Here is a 24,944-nt window from a genome sequence, read left to right as displayed (position 1 = left end):
AGGGATGAGGGGTGTCCACTGCACCCAGACCTGGTGCTTCCCTGGTAGCTGGGATGACAGGTGTGCAGAACTGCACCCTGCTCTTGGTTGAGATGATGTCTTGTGAACTTTTAATACCTGGGCTGGCTTCAAACCATGATCCTGGAGCAGCTAGTATTACAAGCTTGAGCCATGTGCCAGGTTTACCTGCCCTGGGGAGACCCACGTGGGTCCACTCCCGCCCAGCAGTCTGCTGTGGGCCGTGTCCAACCTCACAAGCTCCCAGCAGGTCCATGCTTGGCGCTGGAATACCAGGCAGCGTCTGAGCGACCCACTGGGAAGGGAGCACGAGGGGCGGGCCCCCGGGCAGGCTAGCCAGTAACCGGAGGGGGAGACGGGGCTCAGGATGGCACAGCCACGTTGTGCTTGGCCCGGACCCTGGCTTTTATGTGCGCCGTCTAGCTTGCAGGAGAGCCACGGTCACAGCTCCTGGGAAGCAAGGGCCTTGTCCCCGTGCTAACCCCAGCAGCGTCCCCAGCGGTGTGTCCCCCAGGGCCTGCGGAGCAATCTCACACAGCCCTGCACCCCGCCACCCCCATTTCCACCGGCTTCCCAGGGGCTCTGACACCTGGCGACACCCCCAAACCCAAGACCGCAGGACCCCAGCGCTCACCCCCTCTGCCTGCTGCCCCTTCTCCCCACACGGCTCGAGGTGAATACACATGCCCCCCCTCCACCTTCGTTCCTGCTCCTTCCACCTGGCAGCCTTTACCCCAGGATCCGCTTTCCGGCCCACGGCTCCCTCTCCTCCATCCTCCATAGTGTGTGTTCCCAGCTCGTCTACCCCAGCGCTTCCTGTGGCCTGGAATTTCTCGGGGACAGTTTCACAGATGGTATTTTCTCATTGCTTCCCTGACTCACTAACTGAGCAAATACTTAGCAAGATGTTTTATGTGTCCAGTTTGTTCTAGCTAGGCACTTGGTCACCAGACAGATCGGGAGGATATTGCAGCAGAGAAAACCGCTGTGCAACTAGGACAGACAGACAGGCGGGCAGGCAGGCAGACAGATAGACAGACAAGCAGGCAGGCAGACACACAGGCAGACAGGCAGGCAGACAGACAGACAGGCAGGCAGGCAGACAGTTAGACAGGCAGACAGGCAGGCAGACAGACAGACAGACATGCAGGCAGGCAGGCAGGCAGGCCGACAGATGGACAGGCAGGCAGGCAGGCAGACAGGCAGGCAGACAAGTAGACACAATAATACAAACTTTCCGGTCAGTAAGTGGGCGGCCCTCTCCACCTGTGTCTCCCTGTCAAGAATTGTCACCTCTCTGGGCTCCACTCACTCAGCTTCAAGCCAGGAGATACTAGCACCTGCTCCGAGGTAGGGGAGGGATGATGCAGGGTCTCTCCTCACTCCGGGCTCCCGGTAAGGGTTAAGCGCAGCTTGGAGGGTCCTGCGGAGCCTCAGTTTCCCCTGGAAAATGAGTGTGGTGGAGTGAGGGTTAAAGGTGACGAGCTGGGAGCTCAGGGAGGCATGCGCAGCTGGCCAGCTGTGGAGGTGGAGGCCAGGAAGTACAGGCCGGTGGATGAAGAGGTGTCCTCGCTTATATCCCGCAAAGGATTCTGGGCCCTGCCTTGGACAGATGGCACAGGGCACGTGGCTGGAGGCGGGGGAATGGCAGCTCACGTGACCCCTGGGCCCACCTTGTCCCTGACCCTGCGCAGTCACTGCGCTCCATGCCTTCTTGCAGCCTGTCTGTCCAAGGTGGTGAAGGAGCCTCTGGACCCTTCACAGAGAGCTCCGAGTTGGCCATGGGGACCAGCTTCCATGATGGTGGGCAGGAAACAGTGTCATGAGCGCCACCTCGGGTCCTTGTGTGGGGCAGTGTTGGGCCATGGGTTGAGAACATCCTGCCTGGCCAGCCAGCCTCCAACCTGGGCAGGCTGCTGGCCAGAATGTGACTCTGGGTGCTGGGCTAGGACATAATGCCTGCTGAAGAAGTTCCCTTGGGAATTTCAAAAGAACTCCTTTTTATTTTTTGAGCTTTGATTTTTTTTAGTATGATAAAATACACATAACATCAAATTCATCCTCGCTATTTTAGGTGTGCAGTTCCGTATGTTAAGAGCATTCCCATGTGGTCCAGCTGTCACCTCCTCCAGAGCTCTTTGATTTTCCCAAACCAAGACTGTCCACATGCAACGACCGCCCCCCCCCCCAGCCCCAATAAGTGCCCAGAACTTTGTCTGTGCAGACGGCACTACTCTAGCCCCTCCCTAGAACTGTCCTCTTCTGACCAGCTCATTCCACCTCGTGTGAGATCGGCAAGGTTCGTTCATGTTCTAGTGTGGGTCAGAATTTCTCTTTACAGCCGAATAATGTTCTACTGCCTGCACCCACCATATTTTTGTCTATTCATCAGAAAGGAAAGTTGCAGGCAACTTTGCGCGCGTGTGTGTATGTGTGTGCCAGCCTGTGGAATTCCTGCTTTTTGTTCTTTTGGGTGTGCACTCAGGAGCGGAATTGCTGGGTCAGGAGCGGAATTGCTGGTCAGGTGTAATTCAGTTTATATTTCAGGGGCACTCCTGTACTGTCTCAGAGACATAACATTTTGATGCATTTGAGCTAGACTTGTGCAGTCAAGGCTTCCTTAGGCTGGGCCACCCTGGAACATCCGTGTGTGTGTGTGTGTGTGTGGTATGTTTGTGACACAGAGGACCGAGTTGTCGTTGAAGTTGCACAAGTGGCAACGGCAGGTCTAGTTTGAGAGTGGGGAGGTCTTGCATACAGCCACCCCTCATTCCCAGCAATGGCCTCACCATTCGTTTTCCCCAAAGATAGGCAGGGCAGGTAATGGGCTTCCTCAGAGGTGGGGAGGGAGGAGGAGCGTTGCTGCTGGGAGCCATACACAGCGCTCAGCACCGGGCTCAGACTCTCGGCGCAGAGTGAGGGCTCCTTGGCCCACGGGGGACGACTCAGGCCGGCCAGGCCTGCTGTGGAATTGCAGCTGGCACAAGAAGACCCCATCTTTTTGCTTACCACAAAAATACTATACCATTTACCAATGGGGCTGGACGTATGGCTCAAAAGGTAGAGCATTTGTCTAACAAGCACCAGGTCCTGAATTCAAACCACAGTACAACAAAAATAAACAGATAGATAGATAGAAGATAGGTAGATCGCCACATCATCTTAGCCAGAATGTTCTCTCTTGGAAGCCTCGGGCTCCACATGGGACTGAGAGACACCATCTGTGTTGGTTTCCCAGGGACCCACTGTTACCACCATGACTCCAGGTCCAGAAGCCTGGCATGAACCACTCTCTCGTGGTCAAAGGGCCACATGGGTATCAGAGAGTGGCCTTGAACTGAGATGGACAGAGTGAGAAATAGCACTGAGCTGAACAACCCCTTCCACACCAGGCAGCCTCCCAGAGGGCTCTAGTCCTTAATTCTAGCTAAATCTATGATTGCCTTTCCTGTTCACCCCATATCCATCCACTCACCTCCACACCTACTCCCACACAACCATCCATGCCTCTGGCTTTGTATTGACCCACACACCCATCCTCCCATCCATCCATCAATCTACATACCCACCCACCCAGACACCCACCCAGACACCCATCTTTGCATTCATCCACCTTACCTACCCATCCTCCCATCTGTCCATCAATCCATCCACCTACCCACCCACACACCCATCTTCCCATCTGCTCATCCTTGCATCCATCCACCCACCCGCCCATCAGTTCATCTGCTCATTTGTCCATCCACCCATCCACCCATCCATCCATCAATTCATCTGTTCACTTCAATCCATCTATCTGTCCATCCATCCATCCATCTCTGAGCGAAGCCTGGAAGTTAATAAGTGCTAACTAACAGTTCCAACCGGGGAAAAGCAAAGGGCTCTGGAGGAGGAGGTGACAGCTACAGAATAATGGAAATGCACCTAACACCACTTAGCTGCACTCCTATAACATTAAGATAAATTTTATGCTATGTGTATTTTATCGTATTTTTTAAAAAAGTTTCATGTGACCCCAAGATTCAGAACTGAGGTGGTGGTGGCAGGAGGGGGTGGGTAGAGGAGCAGAAGGTCAGATTCTGGATCCATTTCCAATTGGACTGGATTTAGGGGAAGAGTTTGAGAAGCTAGAGGGATGTGGTTGTCAGTAATAAAGATGGAGAAGATGGCCTGAAAAACTAGGTGGGGAGGAACATCAGGGTTTGGGAATGCCTACTAGAAATCGGGTGAAAGATCAAGCAGTGGCCCAACCTAGACATGAGCGAAAGCATCACCAGCATCGACAGGGCCGTTACGTCTCGAGACAGGAAGAGGTTACCAGGCAGTGAACAGAACTAACGGAGACCGAGAACCCTGGACTGCCCCTCCCCCTCCTCCTCTGCCTTTCTCTTTCTTCTCTCCCTCTCGTTCTTCGTTTTCACCACTCATTTCACTTTATTATCTCTCACCTCTGGCCACCAACATTTCCTGAATTTACTAGTCATCAGTTTGAGCCAAAACAAACAAAAATCCCTCCTTTTTTCCAATTCAAGTTCTAAAAAAAAAAAAAAAAAAATCTCAGGGAAGGAATCTGATTGGTCAGATGCCTACCCTTAAACCAATCAACTTGCCCTCTGGGTGGGAGGATGGAGCTTCCTCCATGCTAGACTGTTCTAACTTTCTCTTCCCAGCTTGCATCCCCGCAGGGTTCCCGGCACCCCTTCCCCTCTGTCAGTGCCCCCCATCCCTATCTGCCCGTGACTTGTCTTTAGGATTGCACTGTACAGGGGGGAAGCAGAGGGAAACTTGGAGTCGGAAGGTGACAGCAGTGCAGCAAATCCAGTCTCCCTGGCTTTACCTGTTCTGTGATGTCATCTCCCTGCCCCTCCCTCACCCTCTCTTCTCTCCTGGCCACACTTCCTCTGCTGAATGAAGCGAATACTCCTCGCCCAAGCTCCTGCCCTGGATCATGTCCCTTCCTTTCTAGGTACCTCATCCCCCTGCTTGGGCTTTGGCTAACCCCCTCTGCTGCCCACCACTCACCGGGCAGCTACCACATCCTGCCACACCTATCACTCTGTGTGTGTGTGTGTGTGTCTGTTTGCACGCGCAGATCGCTCCGTGCCTCAGACTGTTGTGTAATACCCTGTGTGTTGTCTTGGGCTGAATTCTGAGCAGCATCTCATGCACGCGCAAGGTACTGCATGACGATGGGGCTGTTGTGGATCTGTCTCTAGCCCATCCTTTCTCCTGCTGTCAGAAAAACCTTCCTCAAAGATTTCCTCATGATGTAACTCATTACTCCCCCTGCCCTCGTCAGCCTGAGATACTGAGCTCCGGCTGGGTGGGCAGCCCTGGGTGGGAGGCCTTTCAAGGTAAGGAGGGGGGAAGTTAAGAAGCAGAGGACAGAGACCCCTGCGTCCTTTAAGAGCTCCGAGGCCTGCCAGACTCAGGAAGAGACCACAAGATGGATGAGATTCCATGGCTGGCAGAAGAGAGGGGTGGCAGAAAGAAGCAGGGTGTCCAGGTGGGCTCCCCGCACCGAGGGTCTCCAGGGGGAGGAGTCGGGCAGGGGTCTGTGAGGACCGAAGTGGTTCAGATCCCAGGACACCCCCAGCACAGCGTGCCAAGGGTGGAGGCTGGCAGGGCCTCGGCTGATCTCAGCCTGGTTGTGGATGCCGGGTAGGGAGTTTGCTCGGCTCGGAAGTGCCAACTCACGCACCGTGACGCCAGCCTCTGCAGCGCCTGCCTGCCAGCCACGCGGCGGTGGTCTGCTGGCGTCTGGCTGGCCCGGGCTGTGGAGACCGCACCACTGACCCCTCACATCTGCGGGGCCTGCACCGTGCAGTCAACCAACTGTGGATAGAAAATATTTGAAAAAGACAAATGACACGGGAACTCATCAGGGACAGAATGTCCCTCGCCCTCATTTCCTGAACAATACAACTATTTAGGGAGCACTGGCGCTGAGCTGATCGAGAAACGAAGTATACAAGACGAGGCGTGCGGGTCCATGCAGAGACTAGTGTGACATTTTATCTGACACACTGGAGCATCCTCGAGGGTCAAGGCCAGCAGACAGTCCCCGTGGACACCAGGGACACCGCCTATGGTCCAAAGAGGCTCCAGGTGTCAGGCAGCGTGGCGAGGGGGGTCCGGCCAAGGCAAGGGGCCCCCCCAGATTGAGCGCAACACACTGCCACATCCCTACCACTTCTCACCGCTTTTGCAGTCAAAGTCAGGCGATGACAGGGGACAAGCCCTGTGCTCGGGCTGTACCCCCAGGCCTGGCCCTTTGGGACACTTTTCTGCCTTAGGGTAATTTCAAAGGATAGGGCTGATGTTCTGGAGCTGGAACATCAGCTATTCACGCTCTCACTTGCTCTGTGCGTACGTGCGGGCGCCTGGCCTTGGAAGCTCTTCTCCCCTGGCTGATTGGGAGTATATCTCCATTTTTAGTATCTGATTGATGGATTGATTGCTGTGCTGGGACTGGAACCCAGTCCTTGCACACACACTTGGCAAGTGCTCTACCACCGAGCTACATCTTCAGCCTTGCTTTCTTTGTTTGAGACGGTCTTGTTGGCCTCAGATTTCACGATCCTCCTGCCTCTGCCTTTGCCGTGCTAGGGCTTCAGGCGTGCGCCGCCGTGCTGACACATTCTTTCTTTTTAACCAGGAAGCAATTTCAAGCTTCGAGAATGCTTTCAAGTCTACAGAGAAAACTCATGTATTTTACCTAGGTTTACCTGGTAAGTCTGGGCTGCCATCTTACTTCGTTGGCTTTCTGTATTTATCTACGTCTTCATCCATCTGTCCATCATCTATCTCGTGTCTATCCATCCATCCATCTATCTGCATCCCCCCTCTCTCTCTCTTATATCTCCCTCTGTTTCTCCCTCCTTCCTATTTTATCCTTTTGAGAATACCTTGCATTAGTATATGTCTGTACCCCTAACTATCTCTATGATGAAGTTTGAGGTTCTTTGGGCTTCTTGACTCTATTTTATTCAGAACTTTAAAAACTCTGAGTTGGAAATGTTTTTAACCATGTTTGCTTCAGATGCCTGTCCCTGCACTGTGCCTCCGTTCTGTCCCCTCTGGGGACCCAGTCCCATGAATGCGGGCTTCCACGCCGGCCCTCTAGCTCTCCAGATGCTCTTCCTGTGTCTCGTCCCCTCCTCCCAGTGTTGGGTAGCTCAGGCCACAGACTTCAAGTCCTCCCATCTTTCCCCCTGCAGTGTCTAGTCCGCGGTGACCTCACACTGTGACCAGGCTGGACTTAGCGCCTCTCTCAGCCCCACTGGTATCTTCTTATTCTACCTTCCCTGGCTCACATTTCTCTTTTAGGTATCTGAAGTCCAGATATAATAAATGTTACAAGGTCCCTATGTGCAAATCCTAACATTGGTGATGGATTCTGGGTTGGTTTTGTAATCAGTTCTTTCATCCAGGAGTGTAATGTTTGGCTTTTTGGACATCAGACACTGTGGATTTTACTTAGGATATTAGACATTTTTGCGTTTGGACAGGTATCCTTAAGCTGTGGGACTCTGCTGGTCTCCTCGGAAGTGGCGTGACATCTTTGAGACTTGATGTTTGTGGATTGGGTGGACCAGCGCAGGCTCATCTGGAGCTAATGCCCCTGGCCAGGACAGAATCCTCTGAGCACTGTCCCCTCGTGCCATGGATGCTGCACTATGGGTTCAAATCGAAAATAGCTTTTAAAACTTGCATCTGAGAACTGGGCGCCAGCGGCTCAAGCCCGTAATCCTAGCTACTCAGGAGGTTGAGATCTGAGGATCACGGTTCAAAGCCAGCCTTGGGCAGGAAAGTCCATGAGACTCTTACTTCCCATGAACCACCAGAAAACTAGAAGTTGAGCTATGGTTCAAAGTGGTAGCTCACTGGCCTTGGGCAGAAAAGCTCAAGTACAATTCCCAGGCCCCAAGTTCAAGCCCCGCAACTGACCAAAAAGAAACAAAAACACAACAACAAAACCTTGCATCTGAACCACTCATGGAGCATCTGGCTTCTCTTACGGTTCTTCCGTAAACAGTACATCATGGTGACTCCTTACGCCTTGCCTGTTCTTGGTGGCGGTGACAAATGCTCTGGATGAGCCATGGAAGGAAGGAAGCGTGTCTTTCAGCTCCTAGTGGGGAGATTTTTACCCATGATGAGCTGAATCTGCTGCTTTGGGGCCTGGACTGAGGTGGAATCGTCCTGGTGGGAGGCGTGGATGTGGCCGCTTAGCCATTGCAGCTGACAGGTGGGAAGGGCAGGAAGTCGGTGACAGATATGCAGAGACACTCAGAGAGAGGGCCCCGGTAACCTCAAAGGCACCCTAGTCCCCCTGTGGGCTTCTTCCAGCTAGGTCCCCCTTCTAGCAAGCCCATGCACCAAGGAGCTCATGGGGGACCCGTGCTTTGATTCCGGGGTGCCCTTGGGTCCAGTCGCCTCCCAAGACCAGCATCTGGGCCCCACAGCTCAGTATGTGTGCCTCTTCATACCCAACCTTAGCCCCGGCTCCTGGCCCCAAGGCTCAGGTCCCTTCATGGAATGCACTTGTCCATCCTGGGGTCCCACAGGTCCCACAGCACCAGCATTTTGCAGAAGTCCAACCCAAAGCGTCCCCTGAGACTCGGAACTGTGTCAGGCAGCATGGGGCCAGGGGACGTTCACAGTCAAGGCCTCAGCACCAGCTTGCAGCCCAAGGCCAGGCCCCAGGGGTCTCCCTCCCTTCCGTTCCAGGGACGGTGGAGTTGTCCTCAAACCAGCAGGGGAAAGCTGAGCCCCTTACAGCCCCCAGGTGAACGGTCAGTCTGTTCCAGGCACAGAGGTCTGTCCTGCAGATGCACCCCCTGCCTGGAGCCTGCACCCCGAGATTCAGTGTTTGCAGCCAGGCGCCCAGGGGCTCAGTGCTCCCTTCCCACGCACACCCACACCCACAGGGGCTGTAAGAGGATTTCTGTTTTTGTGTTGCTGGGCAATATTTTGTTGAATGAATCTGTGCCAGGGATTAATATAGTTTGTGAGCTGAACTGCTTAGTTGGCAGGAAGTGGGAAGCGAATGGGATTTTAAGAAACTCCGCGTGGACACAGTGTTTAAAGAGAGCCACGCAGGGCTGGCTGTGGATGGGACAGGTCGCTGGGGAAGGGGCCTGGGTCCTGGGCCCTGCCTGGCTCCTTCTCAGTTGGGGCCCCTCTTCCCCGGGACTGGGGACCAGGGGAAATGATGCACACAGCAGGACGGCAGGACACCGCTGCCTTTCTTCTTAACCCGTTCATCCATTGCTGAGCACCTCCATGGATTCCATCATTTGGCATTGTGAACAGTTTGCCGAGTGTGAATCACAAGTGCGAGCCTGTGTCTTGCTGACGTATTGATTTGCTGGAAGAGAGGTTTTGTTTCACTTTCACGGTCACCTGGCGGAGTGGCTGCAGGCCTCTGCAGGCTGGGCATGTCTAGGGGAAGCAGGTGGCCAAGGAAGCCATTTGCTTCATGGCAGCCAGGAAGCAGACAGGAAAGGGCGGGAATCTGGACATGCCCTGAAGGGTGCAATGATCTCACTTCCCTCTGCTAGGCCCCGCCTTCAAAGATTCCACCAATAACATCAGGGCAGGGGTCCACACCATCCATCCAGGGGCCTTTCTTTAGGGTTCTTTCATGATCCAAACTATGGCAATGCATCCATGATGAAGTGTCTTTAAACAGGAAAATGTACATGATAGAATTATCATCCCCTCTGTTCTACTTGGATCCACTCCCATCTATCGATCTGGTGATGGGACGCAGGCACCAGAGTCCTGCAGGAACCTCGCCGGATGGTGCTCCCGGTAGCAGCCCTGTGGGAGTTCTGAGCCCCGGCGACCTTGGACACCAAGAACCAACTTACTGCCATAGTTCCTGTGGGGGGAGAGGGTGGGTTTGGACTGCCCCATCTTGGCAGTGGTTATGAGGGTCAAGCACGCCACAGATTGTGAGAGATTGTACTACCGTAGGTGGTAGTGTGCGAGCTAGGCTGTAAATGTTCTTCTTCTGGGGCCCGGGAAGAAGCCACACTCCCATCTCAAGGGCTGCGGCTGAGCTTAAAAGGCATCGCCCAAGGGGATGAGGAGCCAGGGACCAGTGTCCTGGTGCTGGGGGAGGGGGAGAGGGAGGTGGAGACAGTCACCGCCCTGAGTGTGAGGGCCCAGGCCCCTGGGTGCTGTCTGGGCCACCCTCTGCCGGACTCCCCGGATGCACCTGCACCAGGTCTCCTGAGCCCTCACCCTCCCTCTGGGCCTTCCACAGGCCAAAGGTCAGGACGCTGGGAGCCAGATTCTGTAACTCAAACCTGCCGGTGCCTGCGTCAAATCCTAGCTGGGGGGGAGGCTGGTGCGGAAACCCGAGCTGGCTGTCCAGGAGCCGAGAGGCATCCGACGTGAACCCCGCCCCCCAACCGAGCCCTGATTCTTTCTAATCACACAGGACTTCCTCCCACCCCGCTCCGTCCTCCCCCTCTCCCCCTTGACCCGGATCCCCTGAGCCCGTGGCAGGCCGTGGACCACGGCCTGACTGCCTGTGTCATCGTCGGAAAAGGAAACGCACGGCTCAACTCTGCCCATGTCAGAAAAACCCCACCCGCCCCAAGCTCCCTGCCCTGGGGAGCCTGAGAACCCAGACATGGGGTGCCCTGGGCCTCGGCTGGCACTCCCCACACCCCCCGACACCCCGAACCCTGCCCCTGCCGAGCCCTGGCGGCAGTGTTGATATGAACAGTATGCCTTACCTGAAAAAATGCTCGGTGCTGAGTTCAGATTTCCAGAGGATAGTGGAAGCGCCGGCGGCTGCCAGCTCCACCAAGGGTACAGGCCGGCTCACGAGGGGCCGTGGCTGCGGGTGGGTGCCGGGAGTGGGGGGCGGTAGTGGGGAGCTGGCCCCCACAGCCAGTCAGAGCAGCTCTGGAGCTGGAGCAGGGGATTTAACCCCGCCTGGACGCCCACCACGAGGCCCCGCCTGGGAGGAGGCGCCCTCACACCTGGCCGGAATGAAACCGAGACATTTTAGAAAAGTTACGCAGAGAGGGTGAAATTCCACACCCCAGGTTCTTACTGAATCCCTGAGTGACAGCGCAGAAAGATACCAGAGACAGCTGGGAAGCCGCCATCCCCCCCACCACCCCAGGCATGTCCTCCCCTCCCCCCAGGCGTGTCCCCCCACCCCCCAGGCGTGTCCCCCCACCCCCCAGGCGTGTCTCCCCACCCCCCAGGTGTGTCCCGAGGAATGCTGGCTCCTTCCGATAAGACCTTCCGAGGCCCAGGCAACCTGGGAAAGGCCTGGGCAAGCAGGACTGAGCCATCTGTGTTACGGGACTTGTCAGAGCCTTGATGTATCATCCGTGGCCTTGTCAAATCAACAGTTAGGGAATGGGTACAGCCCTCCTGTGTGTGTGAGGTTGAGGGGGCTCTCCAGAAGAAAGCTGGACACCCTGGGATGACGCAATCCTGGGGCAAGTCCTAGAGGAGGCAGGACTTGTGCAGAGTGCCAGGCCGGGGAGCCGGGGAGTTAGGACCTTCTTGGCTCAGCAGAGGTATGGCAGGCCAGGTGCCCACTGGCGTTCCGTGCCTCCTAGTTTTCCCAGGGAGGACCTCAGGGTAGAGGCTGGCCTCCCACCAAGGAGGCCGGCCCCTGAATGTGCCCGGGACGGGTGTGCTTGGAGGGGTGTCTTGTGGCCCCTCTTCCATGACACCTTCCCTGGTGGCCACTGCTGGGGCACAGCGCCACCCCACCTGGCGGGGAATCTGGCCTGACTGCTTCGCCACGCCTCTCACTTGGCTCCGCTCCGGTGGACGTGTCTCGGCTCTCAAGCCCTCCCTCCCGCGTGGGCAAGTGCCTCCCGCGCTCCTCCCCCCCCCCCCCCCCCGCCTGTGTGGGAACTGTCACATCCCAGGGGAACACTGAGGCTCGGAGGGAGGGGACACTCGGGAGGGGCCAGGACTCGAACCCAGGCCCACCCAGGTCTGGCTAATGCCACGGGCGTCGGCTTCCCGGGGCGGTGGCTCACCTTGGCTCTGCCTCTGACCCGAGGCCTGGTCCCCACGGGACTGGGGTCAGGGCCTGGGCGGAGGCCATGCCCAGAGGCCGAACCCCAGCTCAGCTTGTTGACCGTAAAAGGATCGGGGTGATGGGTGCAATTCACCTGCAACGTAGAAGGGCAGACAGCGCAGACTGACAGCCGAGACTCCACAGCCTGCCCGCCTTCTAGGGTTCCCACCCGTGCCTCCTGTTATTCTAGAACTCTCTGTGCTGGCAGCCCCAGTGGGAGGATGCCCACCACTTGTTCCCCTCCCTGACCTTTGCTTCATTGATGGGCAGAGAGGCTGCCGGCTGGGTGGAGCTCAGAGGAGGCCTCGGGGCCGGGGTCTCCTTTCTTCTCTAATTAAAAATTCACCAGTGAGGACAGATCACTCATCAATCTTTCATCCTGACTGCTCTTGCTGGAGAAGTCCGGGCACTGATGCGGTGGGCTTGGCGGCCCACAGCCGGGGACAGGTGTTCCTTTCTCAGTGAGCTCAGGCCCCCAGGTGGGAGGGGGTCAGCCAGGCCCCGGAGGCCCCTGGACCAGCACAGAGAGGGTACCGAGGGGGACAGGTATGCCAAGCTCTCGGTATGAGCTGAGATGTCAGGACAAGCCTCCCAGAGCATTAAACATGGCGTGTATGAGTGGAATGTTATTTAGCCGTAAAAAAGAATGGGATCTAGCCATTGCTGGCAACATGAGTGGAGCCAGTGTATGTTGGTTGACACACGCCGGGCACACTGGCTTATGGCATGTTCTCACTTCTACATGGATATTAGAAATATGGATCTCATACAAAGAGAGAATACCGGTGCCCGAGGCTGGGACAGGCAGGGGCAGCAGGGAAGGAGCGAGGAGGGCTGATGGTACAGGAGTCACAGTGGGAGAGGGGGAATCGGTCCTTGAGCTCCGGGGCGTGATGGCGTGACCGTGGTTAACCAGAATGAATTGTCTGCCTCAAAACAGCTGGCAGAGGGGATTTCCAGCATCCCTGACACTAGGCCTGGGCAGGTGTCGAGGTTCAGGATTTCTCTCGCTGCTGATACACACAGGCCAGAATGTCACACCAGCCTCACAAGGTTGTCCGATGATTGTGTGTTATAAAGTCATTTAAATCCTAAAGAAAATAAGTTCATCCAGGCCCCGGTGGCTCACACCTGTCATCCTAGCTACTCAGGAGGCTGAGATCTGAGGATCGCTGCTCAAAGCCAACCTGGGTAGAAAAGTCTATGAGACGCTTATCTCTAATCAACCAGCAAAAAAAGCAAACAGAAGTGGAGCTGTGGCTCAAGTAGTAAAGCATGCTAGCCTTGAGCAAAAGCGCTGAGGGGCAGTGTCCAGGCCCTGAGATCAAGTCCAGTCCTGGTACACACAAAAGACAACAGGAGGCGTCCGCGTGGCCACTCTGCTGGGCTCCGCCCCTGACCGCTAGTGGACGCTGATTGCATGTGGGGCTGTGCGGGGTGGGCCTGGGAGGCTGGCTGTGGTGTCCAAGGCCTCTGGATGGCCTGACTTCCTGTTCTGAGCCATGGGACAGCAGTGCACCTTGCCCCAGAGTAGGGGAGGCCTCTCCTGGAGCCCAGCCTCGGTGGAGAGGGGGCCTGAGCGGGCGAGTCAGACCCCAGGGCTGTGGGGACGCCTGCCACACGTGGGCCACACGGCCGGGCAGGCCCCGCCATTCTCCTGGCCTCTATACCCCACCTTATTACCTCCAGATGGAGCAGCCCCTGTGGCTGCCTTTGTGGGGCTCCTGGTTTGGCCGGAAGAGACTTGGGGAGGGGCCTGAGTGCAGCTGCTCTGGCTGCCGGTGCCAGGCTCCTGCCACGGGTTCCCTGCAGCTCCGCTCTCAGACCTCCGTGAACTCGGCCAGGGAGGAAAAGGTGGGGGGGGCGGGCGAGGGTCACAGCGGGAGGGGGGGACTCGGATGGCTCCAGTCAGCTGAGCAGAGGGCTGGGGAGGGCGGCACTGATGGGGAGGGGCAGCCCAGCCCAGACACTGGCCTGGGATCTGTGGATGGACCCTGTGGGGAATGGGCCGGGATACCTGCCCTCCGCCCTCCGCCCTCCGCCCTCCGCCCTCCGCCCTCCTCTAGCCGGCCACCAAGTGCTCCACATGGTAGTAGGGATGGCTGCCCCACAGAGCCCCTCACCCTTTGATTTACTCACATGGGTTCTAGCAAGTTCTAGAGTGGGGGGCGGTAGTAAGGTACTTGCTCCCCCAGCCCCTCCCCTTCAGATCGCCTTGGCCCGGCTGGCTGCCTGCTGTGGGGGAGGGATGGGGGGAGGGGTGGTCTCCTTCATGCTTGTATCCGGAACCCAATTCCACCTTCTACCTCTTCAAAATCGGGGTGCCAGGAGAGGAGTCCCCCTCTGTGCTTGTCCCCGGAGTACCGTCCACACCTTGGGGGCCTGCACCCCGGTCAAGAATTCCTCTGCCAAACCCTCCTCAAACAACAGGGGACCTCGGAGGATAAGTCTCCCCACCCCCACCAGAGACAGGCACTGTGCAGCCTGAGTGGATCTCAAGGGGACAGGCCTGGCCCCCCAGGTCTCCTGGGGAGGGGCGGGCAGTGGGGCTCCCTCAGGGAAGCTGGCCTGCGCCCAGGAGAGCCAGCACACTGCATGGCAGGGGGCAGGGGGCTCCAGCCCCCCAGGGAGTCCCCAGTGACTTCGAGGTCACCTTCCTGCGGGCGGGCGGGGGTGGGGACAAGGGGGAGGGGCAGCTCAGAGGGGCACAGATTCCAGGAGGAACCAGACAGCCCAACTTTTACCCAGAACCTATCGAACCTATCGTTTCTAAAACCTAAGATGCGTTCACCTTGTCAGCCCTTGTCAGCCAGGGACTGAACCCCCGAGCCCCAGTCTGTGGAAGAACAAGGCCCTGACGCAGCTTCTGCTCTTGTTTCCTCCTAGGGTCCCCCTCCCCCCCCCCGCCCCCGCAGGCAGCGCGTGGAGTGAGGACAGCGCAGGAGACCGGTGAGTGTGAGATGGGGGCGCTGCCCCCCGGGCGGGGGATGAGGATGGGACACAGGCCTGGGAACGGTGGCTGGGCTTTATTTCCTACTTGCCTGCCCCGGAACCTGCCCATTCCTGCGTTCCTCTGTGCGCTATTCTCTCAAGAGAAAACGTCACTGGGAAATGTGTTCTGGAGACTCGGCACCACGTGTGGCTCGTGTGGGTTACGCGGCCGGCCTACCCGTCGCGCGCACCGTGGGAGGTTTTAATGGGATCGATGATCCTCCCATTCTTGTCTCGCAGTGGTCAATCAGTCTACGGAGAGTGGCGGGTTGGAGGGGAGGGCCCCTGACGGCCTACACGGTGAGCAGGGCCCTGGCTTAGTCTGGGACAGAACAAGGATCCGGAGCCTGTGTTGCATTCCTGGGAGCTTAGCGGCCGCGCAGAGCTGGGGCAGGGACGGGCCGGGGCCAGCCTGGACCCCGGCTTCCTGAGGCTGCAGAGTGTCTGCTTGTAAACAGAGGTTTGGATTCGCGGCCCTGTGCAGGCGGAGAGCCTGGGGCTCCTCCAGGACATGGCTGCTATTTCCTCGGTGCCTTCCTTCCCCGGGCTGGGTGTACAGCTGGCTTCCCTCCCAGGCGGAAGCAGCCGTTGTTCCAGAAGCTTCTCGGCCCCTGCCCCAGGACCCATCAGCACTTAACTCACCCCCATTGTGCCTCTCCTTGGGGTGTAAAGAAGACACCTTTAGGGCCTTGTTAGAGGGTGAACTGGCGATTTCTAGGCTAGGAGATGGTGGGAAGTTTGCATTGTCTGTGCTCTGTTTTATGTAACAAAAACGTGTGTGTGTGTGTGTGTGTGTGCATGCGCGCGCACGCACGCATGCGCGCACGCGTGTGTGGTTCCAAATGCTCTCTGCATGGTCTAGGCCACACCCGCACCTGTGTGTGGCATAGAGATCGACCCGCTTCCCGCACACACTGCAGGTGTCTGGGCCCGGGGGCCTGTGACACAGGCAGGGTGGCTTTGGGCCTTGGTGAGGTAGCTCCCCCCTCCCCGCCCCATGGCCCAGTCCTGAGCCACAGACCCAGAGGGTGACCTGGGGTGGACTGGGGTCACTTCTTCCTGGGATATCACCCCCCACCCTGACTATGCTGAGCTCCAGTGACTGGGCATAGCACCTCTGCCCCACCTGCCCTGAGGAGCTCTGCGGTACTCACTGACTGAGACCTAGTACTTTCTAGTACTTGTCGCCTAGAACTCTGTCTCTCCCCCTCCTCGGTGCTGAGGATGGAGTCTCATCTGTCAGCTGCAGGTAGAAGCATTAGCACTGCTCTGGAGGCTAGAGAGGGAAAGCCACACAACCGTAGGAGGCGGCACTCGAACCCAGGTCCACCTGATTTCAAAGACCCCTTTTCCACTGAGTCCCTGCGTGCGCAGCCCTGCGCACTCTGAGAAAACTGGAAAACGAAGGAGACATGTCACCAGGTCACTTGCTTCTGCCAAGGGCATGTGGGATGGTGGAACAAGTCTTTTAGCCCGTCCTCTGGGCTGCTGAGCCCAGAGATGCAGCTGTATCTGTTCTTGAACAAATATCTAGCTGTCCCATGGCCAGATCAGAGCCCTGTCTGTCTGTCTGTCTGTCTGTCTCTCTCTCTCTCTGTCTGTCTGTCTGTCTCTCTCTGTCTCTGTCTCTTTTTCTTTCTCTCTTTCTCTGGGAATGTCCTGGTGCTGTCCTGCCCAGCCACTCATGCCTGGTTGGAGACGATACCTGTAGACCCTGCCCCGGGGCACTGTGGGTACTCACAGATCCTGCCCTGGGGCATTGTGGGTAATGCTGAGCCCTCGGACTTTGGGACCAGGCAGAACTGAATTTCCCCCTGACTGCCTCACCCGCCGCCATGTTGTATGTGTTTGTGGGCCAGTGAGTGATCTGCCATTTGGTGCTTCAGTTTCTTCTTTCTTGTGCTGACTTTGGTCAGGTAACCCAGGTTTTCTCCTTTCTTTTTCTTTCCCCTTTTCTTTCAAAAGAGATGTCTAAAGCTGAGACACGGAGCCGAAGCAGCTCTTAAGGTGTGGTCAGAAAGTGCTGTAACGAGAACATTGTAAAGCACGTGTAGAATTTCCTCTTTCAGCATGTGAGCGACTAGTAGTTCCACTTCTAGGAAATCTGCCCCAAGGCCACTGCCCAAGATGGGGCAGAGATGTTGGTCGTGCTATGTTTGTGCTGGTTAAAACCAGGAAACACCCTGAAAGCCCTGGTTCACCGTGGAGCATGCTCGCATGGAAAGTTCCAGACAGTCATTGAGAGCTCTGCTTGAGCCAAAGTCCTAATCATGTAAGGGGATGTGTTTGTATTTCAGTATTAAAGAAAAGGTGGGGCTGGGAAGGTGGCTCAGTGGTAGAGCGCTTGCCTTGCATGCATGAGGCCCTGGGTTCGATTCCTCAGCACCACATAAGCAGAAAAAAAAAAGCTGGAAGTGGCACTGTGGTTCAAGTGGTAGAGTGCTAGCCTTGAGCTGAAGAGCTGAGGGACAGCGCCCAGGCCAGAGTTCAGGCCCCATGACCGGACCCGAAAAAGAAAGAAAGAAAGAAAGGAAGAAAGAGAGAAAGAGAGAAAGAAAGAGAAAAGGCAATTTGCCAAAATAAATCCTAATTGTATTTTTTCTAAATAAGTAGGGAAAAAAACCATAAGCAAGCAAGCTGAGCGCTATAGCTTCCGTCTATAATCCCAGCTACTTGGGAATTGGAGAACAGTAGGATTGCTAGAGGCCAGTCTGGCCAATAAACTTAGTGAGTCCTCATCTCAAAGAACAAACCAGGAGGGGTGTGTCACAGCCCAGCTACACAGAGGCAGAGGTAGGAAGATTATAGTCCAAGCCTGACCCCAAGCTTTTCAAAGCAAGATACTGTCTGAAAAATAACTGAAGCAAAAAGTCGGTGTGTGGCTCAGGTAGTAGAGCACAGGCCTTGAGTTCAAACCCCAACAAGCCAAGTAGAAATAAAGAGGAGGGAAGAAGGGAGGAGGCAGCCAGCCCTTGCGCGCCGTCCCCTGTTCCTGGAGCCGTGCTTCCCAGGACTCTGGCCGCAGGGCTGCGCTGGCGCGCTGGGTCTGCCCTTAGAACAAACGTCGGATGGGAGCTGAACAACTGAATTGGCTTCTTCGCCGTCCTAGTGGCTGCAAGGCCAAGGCCAAGGTGTCCTCGCTGCTTCCTGCGTCTTGTTCAGGGCGGTTTTCTCAGCTGTGTCTGCGCGTCTGCCTTGAGGCACGGGCGCAGCATCTTCAAACGGCTCCAGCTCACACTTACAAACAGCACATCCCTTTCATGACTCCGCATCTGTCTAAATAAACCTTTATCTCGGCCACCTGGATGGAGGCCGGGAACCGTGATACAGGGTCCTTTCTAATGATGGCCCCGGGTCGTAGAGATGGGGTTATTTATTCCTTTCTTCAACTCCAGATCAAGCCACATGCAGGACGACCGCGTGGCTGTGCACTCTCGCCCAAGGGAACCCCCAGTCCCAGAACGGGGTGCTTGGGTAGTAAGCTGGTGAACGTAGGTGTGCCCCAAGGCTTCTCCATGGAAGAGACCTTTTGCACAAAACGAAGGGAGCTCCCGTGGCAGGCGTGGGGTGACTGGGGAGAGCAGAGGACTGAGCCGTAGGCAGGTGGAGCCCATGGGGGTCTGATTGGGGGTGCGACGTGTGAAGCGGGTTGCAGGGCACAAGCTGGGGACCAGGGAGAATCTCGCGGTGGGGAGGGGAGGGGGCAGCGGGGGTGAGGAGCGACGGTGTTCTAGCAGAGGCAGAGCTGAGCTGGTGTACCCCATTCTCTGGGTGTGAGAGAAGAGGAAAGGGGGAGATGGAAAGGGTCACTTGGGGTGTCTTTTGATTCAGGTGTAGCACTAACAGCCAGGAGCTAGCACGGGTCCTGCGAGTTCAAGGGCAGGGCCAAGTCCCCAGTAAGACTGTCCCCAACCAGATGCCCACCACACGTGAGTCCCCCCCTGTCCAAGCCCCTCACCCTCCCAGCAAACCCAGGGCATCCTACAACCCTGGCTGGCAGGGTGGAACTCGGGAAAGCATCCCTGCTGTTATGGCTTTGTTTGTAAGGCCGAATCAGGATGGGGCGGGGAGGAGACACACAGGAGGGCTGGGGGTCCTTTGTCCTTCTCCCCCCAGAATGAGGGGTCAGGGGAACTCCCCCCATCTTCACCGAGGTCTCAGGACAGAAGCCTGGTAGATGCAATCATTGGCCACCAGCTCGATTGAATCCAGCCCTGGCCCTCTCCTCCTCGGAGGCTGCTGGCCTCCGAGGCCCCGCCTTCAAGCCCTGTGCTCAGGTCTAGCTCCACACGAACCCAGCTGTGATTGGAGGACTGCACGAAGAGCAAAGACTTGTCACAGTGGTGGTTGTTGGTCTTGTCAGCTGTCTTCCTGGTGCTGGCGATTGAGCTCAAGGCCTCTGGTGCTGTAGGCACACGCTTTACCACCGAGCTACACCCCCAGTCCACTTGGAAAATTCCCGGAATTGAGTCTTGTCCTCCCAGGAACCAGGAACCGTTGCCAGTCTCCTCTTCCTTATATAACGGGGGCGTGGTGGGGGGGGAGGTCATCAGGAGGAGCCTCGGACAATGGAGGGCTGGGTGTGGGGAAGGTAGAGGGTCAGGACTCGTGCATGGGGGCCTCAGGACATACCCAGAGACACAGAGCTCTGGGGGAGTCCAGCATACAGAACGTGTGAAAAGCCACGGGCGGGATCGATGCCCGGGCAAGTGGGTGGCCAGTGGCCATGTCCAGAAGGCTCCAGTTAGCAGCTGGGAGAAGAGGGGAGAGAAGGAAGGGGTCCCCAAGCCAGGGTGGTGTGGGGAGGGGAGAGAGGGCAAGTGGCCCCCCGGCATGGGGGGAGGGGCGTGGGCTGGGCGGGACTAGCTCAGCGCCCAGTGTCTTTAGAGGAGGGGAGGAGTCTGAGCCAACTGGATGGATCCAGGGTTGGCGTCACAGGTGAGGGAGTAGAGACCCTAGTGGTGTCTACCTCCAGAGGGGTCAGATGGCAGCAAGTGTGGCTGGTCTAGAGGCTGGAGGGTGTGGTCAGTGTCTACCCTTGTCCAGCTCTGAGCCTTGGGCCTTGGGGAGTTGCACCCTACTCTAGGAGGGGGCAGAAGGGACACATGGGGGTGCCGTAGTTAGAGCAGACATCCCGCTGCAGCAGGCATTGTTGTGGGGTGCCTTCTAGGTGCCCCCAGATCAATTGGGCCATTGAATGTGTTCTGTTCAGTCCTCAACATCCTGTTTGGGGCCTGTAATCCTACTTCAGAGCCAGTGCAGTCAGAGAAATCCACAAGATTGACTCTCCAGTGAACACGCAGCAGGAGACGGCAGGCCTGGGGCATTCTGGGTGTGGATGTGCCAATCTTTCTACACCTGTTATGCTATTCGCCTTGAGCCATGAATCCACCAGTGGTTTAGGTTTAGGTCCTGGGTGATTTTAGAAAGTAGAACATAGAAGGAGAAAAATCACGCAGTAACATGGTAACATGGTTATGGGTTCTGGCTACACCAAGGCCCCTGTGCTTTCTTTCATTTATTTTCTTTTCTTTCTTTCTTTCTTTTTTTTTTTTTTTTTGGTCAGTCATGGGGCCTGAACTCTTCAGTTCAAGGTGAGCGCTCTACCACTTGAGCCACAGCGCCACTTCCAGTTTTCTACTGGTTTATTGGAAATAAGAGTCTCAAGGACTTTCCTGCCCAGGCTGGCTTTGAACTGAGATCCTCCGAACTCAGCCTCCTGAGTAACTAGGATTACAGGCGTGAGCCACCAGCAGCCAGATTTCATTCCTTTATTGAGATTAAGGGATTCCATAAATGTCACAGCGTTGTGGAATAGTGATACTTAGCTAAAGTCACAAACACATTTTAATTCACAAGGTGAATTGTCTTGATCATAGTCTATAAAGCTTGTGAACTCTACAAACTTTGACAATACAACTATTTCTTCCACATCGGGTGGAATGTACATTTCTTTTGCTTAGTGTGAGCTGTTCCCTCTTTCCCTCTCATTCCCCCCCTCCCATCGCTGCCCTTGAGCTGCTTAGTTCATTTTCATCAATGTCCAGTGCAGCTGATGGCCCCTCTGCTGTATTTTTTCCCATTTCCCTCTGATTCTGTGCCCTCCGCCTACCTTCCCTCAGATGTGCACATGGATGTACCATGTGGCCCAGGAGCTGAAAAATGCCTGTGACCTGCAGACCGGGGAGCAGTGTGTGAATCTGGGGTACCCTGACCCTCCCCCGGCACCTACAAAGCCAGCTTGTTTTCTTTTCTATACTTGAATTGGAGTTCGGGACCTCGCACCTGCTAGACAAGCTTAGCGGTTGTTCTTAGAAAGCCAGAGCCTGCTCACTCTCTCTCCCAGGGGCCCCATGTGGAGGCCCGGGTTCGGGCAACCCCTTGGCTGGTTCTGGGCTGAGGTTGTATTTCAGGGCTTAGTAGGAGCTCCTGCCCTAGCTCTCAGGACCCTGGAGGTCGGGGGTTGGGAGGGGGGGTAGCTGGGAGAAGAAATTGAGTCCTGGAACAGCTTCCCTGCCAGGGCATGGGGCTGGAGCTTGGCACACCAGAGTCCAGTGAGGGCTGGCGCCACTCTGACGGGGGCGGGCACACGAGGCTCAGAGCGGCTGCGCAGCTGGCCCTGGACCGCTTCATGGTCGGCAGGAGGCATGGGATGGGAAGCTGGGCCGCGGGGCCAGAGGCGGGCCGGGAGGTGCTTTTCACACGGGTCCTGCCTGGGGGGGGGGGGGGGGCTCTACTTTCTCCTAAGCCCCAGGGGCCCTGGGCTCCTTAATGTCCAGCATGTGGGCTCCATGCTGGGATTCCTCAGCCTCAAATGTTGAAGGAGCCCAATGTTCTAGAAATGACCCCTCCACTAGCTGTCCCCCAAAATAAGCCGAGGGGGCAGAGGCAGGACGGATTTTCATGGTGGAAGGGGATGGGGATCTCCGTGGCCCCATGGGGGCGGAGGAGGGGGTGAGTAGCTCCATCCTGGAAGGGTGACCACGGTCGGGTCACCCAGCGACACACCCAATAGCCTGGTCACCCGAGAATGGATAGAAGTCCCCGCGGGCCCGGGCCCCTTGGAAGGACAGGCTCACTTGGCCCTGACACCTCGGGAGACGCTGCGGTTGCGGGAGAGGGCTGCGTGTTCCTTCTTCCGAGGGCGTGGAGGTACGGGCCTGGCTGGGGGGGGAGGGCGGCTCCTGGACTTCCCCCTCCCTCGACGCAGGTCCTGGGGAGCAAACCACTCGAGAGCCGCTGCCGGTGACGCTGTGAGATCGCAGCGGTGCCTGGCTGCCCCCCACGCCCGAGGTTCCCGGAGTTCTGAGGAAGGAAGGCCACCGCTGGCTCACACCCAAAGCCGGGCAGTTACGGACTTCCCCGAACGGCCCGAGCTCCTTCCTTCATTCCTTGCCAGGTGTCTATCGAGGGCCTTCGATATGCCAGGCTCTCTGGGAGCATCTGGGGTGCAGGGAGGACTGGGGTACAGCCTCTCCCCAGAAGTGCCCCTCGCCTTTCCAGGAGGCGGCTGCCGAAATAACTCTAGTGTTGCAAGACGTGGGAAAGGCGAGGGTGCGCCCAGCCAGGAGAGGGCAGCTGGGCTCCCGAGGGCTAGCGAAGATTGGCAGAGGAGAGCCATTGCAGTAGGCTTCTGAAGGATGAGTAGGAGTTCTCGGTGGGGGCGGGCAAAAGGCAGCCAAGATGTTATGCAAGTGACTGCAAAGGGCTTCGGGCATGAAGAATGTGACTGTGTGGTGGCAGACTTGGCAGCGCCGAGCAGAGGCTGCAGGAAAGACCGGAGAGCTGCGCCACGCGGCCTTCTCTTGCTTTGAGAGGCGGTGGATTGGGAACCGGCTTCTCCAGGCAGGCGGGGGGTACGGAAGATTTTGAAGCTAGGGGTTCCTGTGATCTTAGAAAACAACCGTGTGAGTGGGGACCCCCTGAAGGGGAAGTGGGATCAGGAGGCGGGGGGGGGTGACAGGGTCAGAGAGAAGAGGAGTGTGGGATGGAGTCGCGGTGGCCTGTGGGTAGATGGAGGGGCGTGTCGATGAGCACGGGACTCGGGAGGGGGCCAGTCAGGTGCAGATGCCGTGGAGGTGGGTTCAGGGGGCGTGACCTCTCAATGGCATCCCCCCCCCCACCCTCCCCATGGCCATTCTGAGCCTGAACTCCGTGAGTGCTGGGGCAGGCAGACTGGAGAGCGGAAGAGGAGGGCGGGGCCTCCCGGTCACGGCCACAGCGCTGCTTTGCCACCAGCTGGCCTGGGACAGGTTCTGAGCCCACCTGTGAAAGGCAGTGTTGGCTCTCCGTGTGTGTGATCAGCTTTGCACCTTATCTAGAGATGGTTCACAGCATCAGCTACTCATTTATTATTTGATTTGATTTGATTTTTGCCAGTCCTAAGGCTCGAACTCAGGGCCCCAGCCCTGCCCCTGAGCTTTTGTGCTCAAGGCTAGCACTCCTCCACCACTTGTGCCACAGCTCCATTCCCTGCTTTTTTTTTTTTTAGGTTAATTAGAGTTAAGAGTCTCATGACATTTCCTGCCCAGGCTGGTTTTGAACCACGATCCTCAGATCTCCGCCTCCTAAGTAGCTAGGGTTACAGGTGTGAGCCACCTGTGCCCAACTATTTGGTTTTTTTATCTTATGTCTTGGCAGTGCTGGGGAAGGACCACAGGGCCCTAGACATGCTAGGCTCATGCTCTACCACTGACCACACCCCAGCTACACCCATTTATTCTGCTTTTCATCAGCTCACCATTTTGCTGGATTGCATTGTGCGTGCACATGTGTGTGTGTGTGTGTGTGTGTGTGTGTGTGTGTGTGTGTGTGTACATGTGCTGGTACTGGGGTTTGAACATAGGGCCTCACATTCTTACTTGACTTTTTCACTCAAGGTTGCCACTCTACCACTCGAGCCACACGTCCACCTCTGATTTGTTTTGTGTGGGGTTTTTTTGGCTTTTTTTTTGCTGGTTAATTGGAGATAAGAGTCTTACGGATTTGTCCACCTGGGCTGGTTTTGAACTGCGATCCTTAGATCTCAGCCTCCTGCGTAGTTAGGATGACAGGCGTGAGCCACTGAAGCCGGGCTGGATTGCTTTTTTTTTTTTATTACACAACTTAAATGGGATGTGATTTTGCATGTTATAAATAGAAAGTCTGCATCAAAATCGTCACAAAGAAATACTAAAGAATGCTGGGGCTAAGCTCTCCCCAGCTGGTGCCGGAGGCTGGAGAGGGCGGGACGTGCTCTAGTCTTCAGCCCCGCCATTCCTCCTGAAGCTAAGCCCTGGGACCTAGAAGGGGTGGAAAGCAGGCCCCGCCACGCCTGCCATCCACGTGCTGAGAGAAGACATACCTGAGGCGCCTTCTCTGCTTGGCCCCAAGTTCTCCCTGGGATACCTTGGCGGGGAACAGTACCCATAATCCCTTTAATCTCATATTAATGAGCTGTGTGCCCAAGACCAGGCAGAGCCAGGGAAATGAAGGAAAATGGGCCAGCTCTCCTTTCTCCTGGGGGGGCAGGGAGGAGGGGTGTGGCTGAGGGGTGACTCCTTAAGGCGGGGGGGGGGGCGGTCAGAGTCACATTAATTGTTCCCCGAGCCAGGCACCGGTGGCTCCCACCTGTAATCCTACTTAGAAGGCTGAGATGTGAGGATCAAGGTTCAAAGCCAGCCCGGGGAAGGAAAGACCATGAGGTTCTTGTCTCCAATAAACCACCAGAAAACCGGAAGTGGCGCTGTGTCTCAAGTGGTAGAGTGCTCGCCTTGAGCTGAAGAGCTGAGGGACAGCGCCCAGGCCCAGAGTTCAAGCCCCATGACTGACCAAAAATAAAAGTATTCCCCAGCTAGCCTGGCCACTCACCAGCCTCTGCCTATGG

The 24,944-nt window shown here is 56.6% G+C and overlaps 1 protein-coding gene across 10 annotated transcripts in view; it reads left to right on the top strand.

The window, feature by feature from the left end:
* The window catches only part of LOC138822702 (plasma membrane calcium-transporting ATPase 2), a 182,431-nt gene that overhangs the window by 25,161 nt on the left and 132,326 nt on the right, over positions 1–24,944 (top strand). For 3 of the 10 annotated variants that reach the window (XM_070015557.1, XM_070015552.1, XM_070015563.1), the window contains exon 1: positions 22,803–22,986. The gene's annotated coding sequence lies outside the window, so the exon portion shown is untranslated. Of the gene's footprint in view, positions 1–14,974; positions 15,038–22,799; positions 22,987–24,944 lie in introns of those variants that run through there. The other 7 variants (XM_070015556.1, XM_070015553.1, XM_070015559.1 and 4 more) reach the window with 5 other exon arrangements.

Source organism: Dipodomys merriami, unplaced genomic scaffold (genome assembly GCF_024711535.1).
Source record: "Dipodomys merriami isolate MVZ:Mamm:240054 unplaced genomic scaffold, mDipMer1.0.p SCAF_114, whole genome shotgun sequence".
NCBI classification, from domain to species: domain Eukaryota; kingdom Metazoa; phylum Chordata; class Mammalia; order Rodentia; family Heteromyidae; genus Dipodomys; species Dipodomys merriami.
This window is presented reverse-complemented; position numbering and strand designations above follow the sequence as displayed.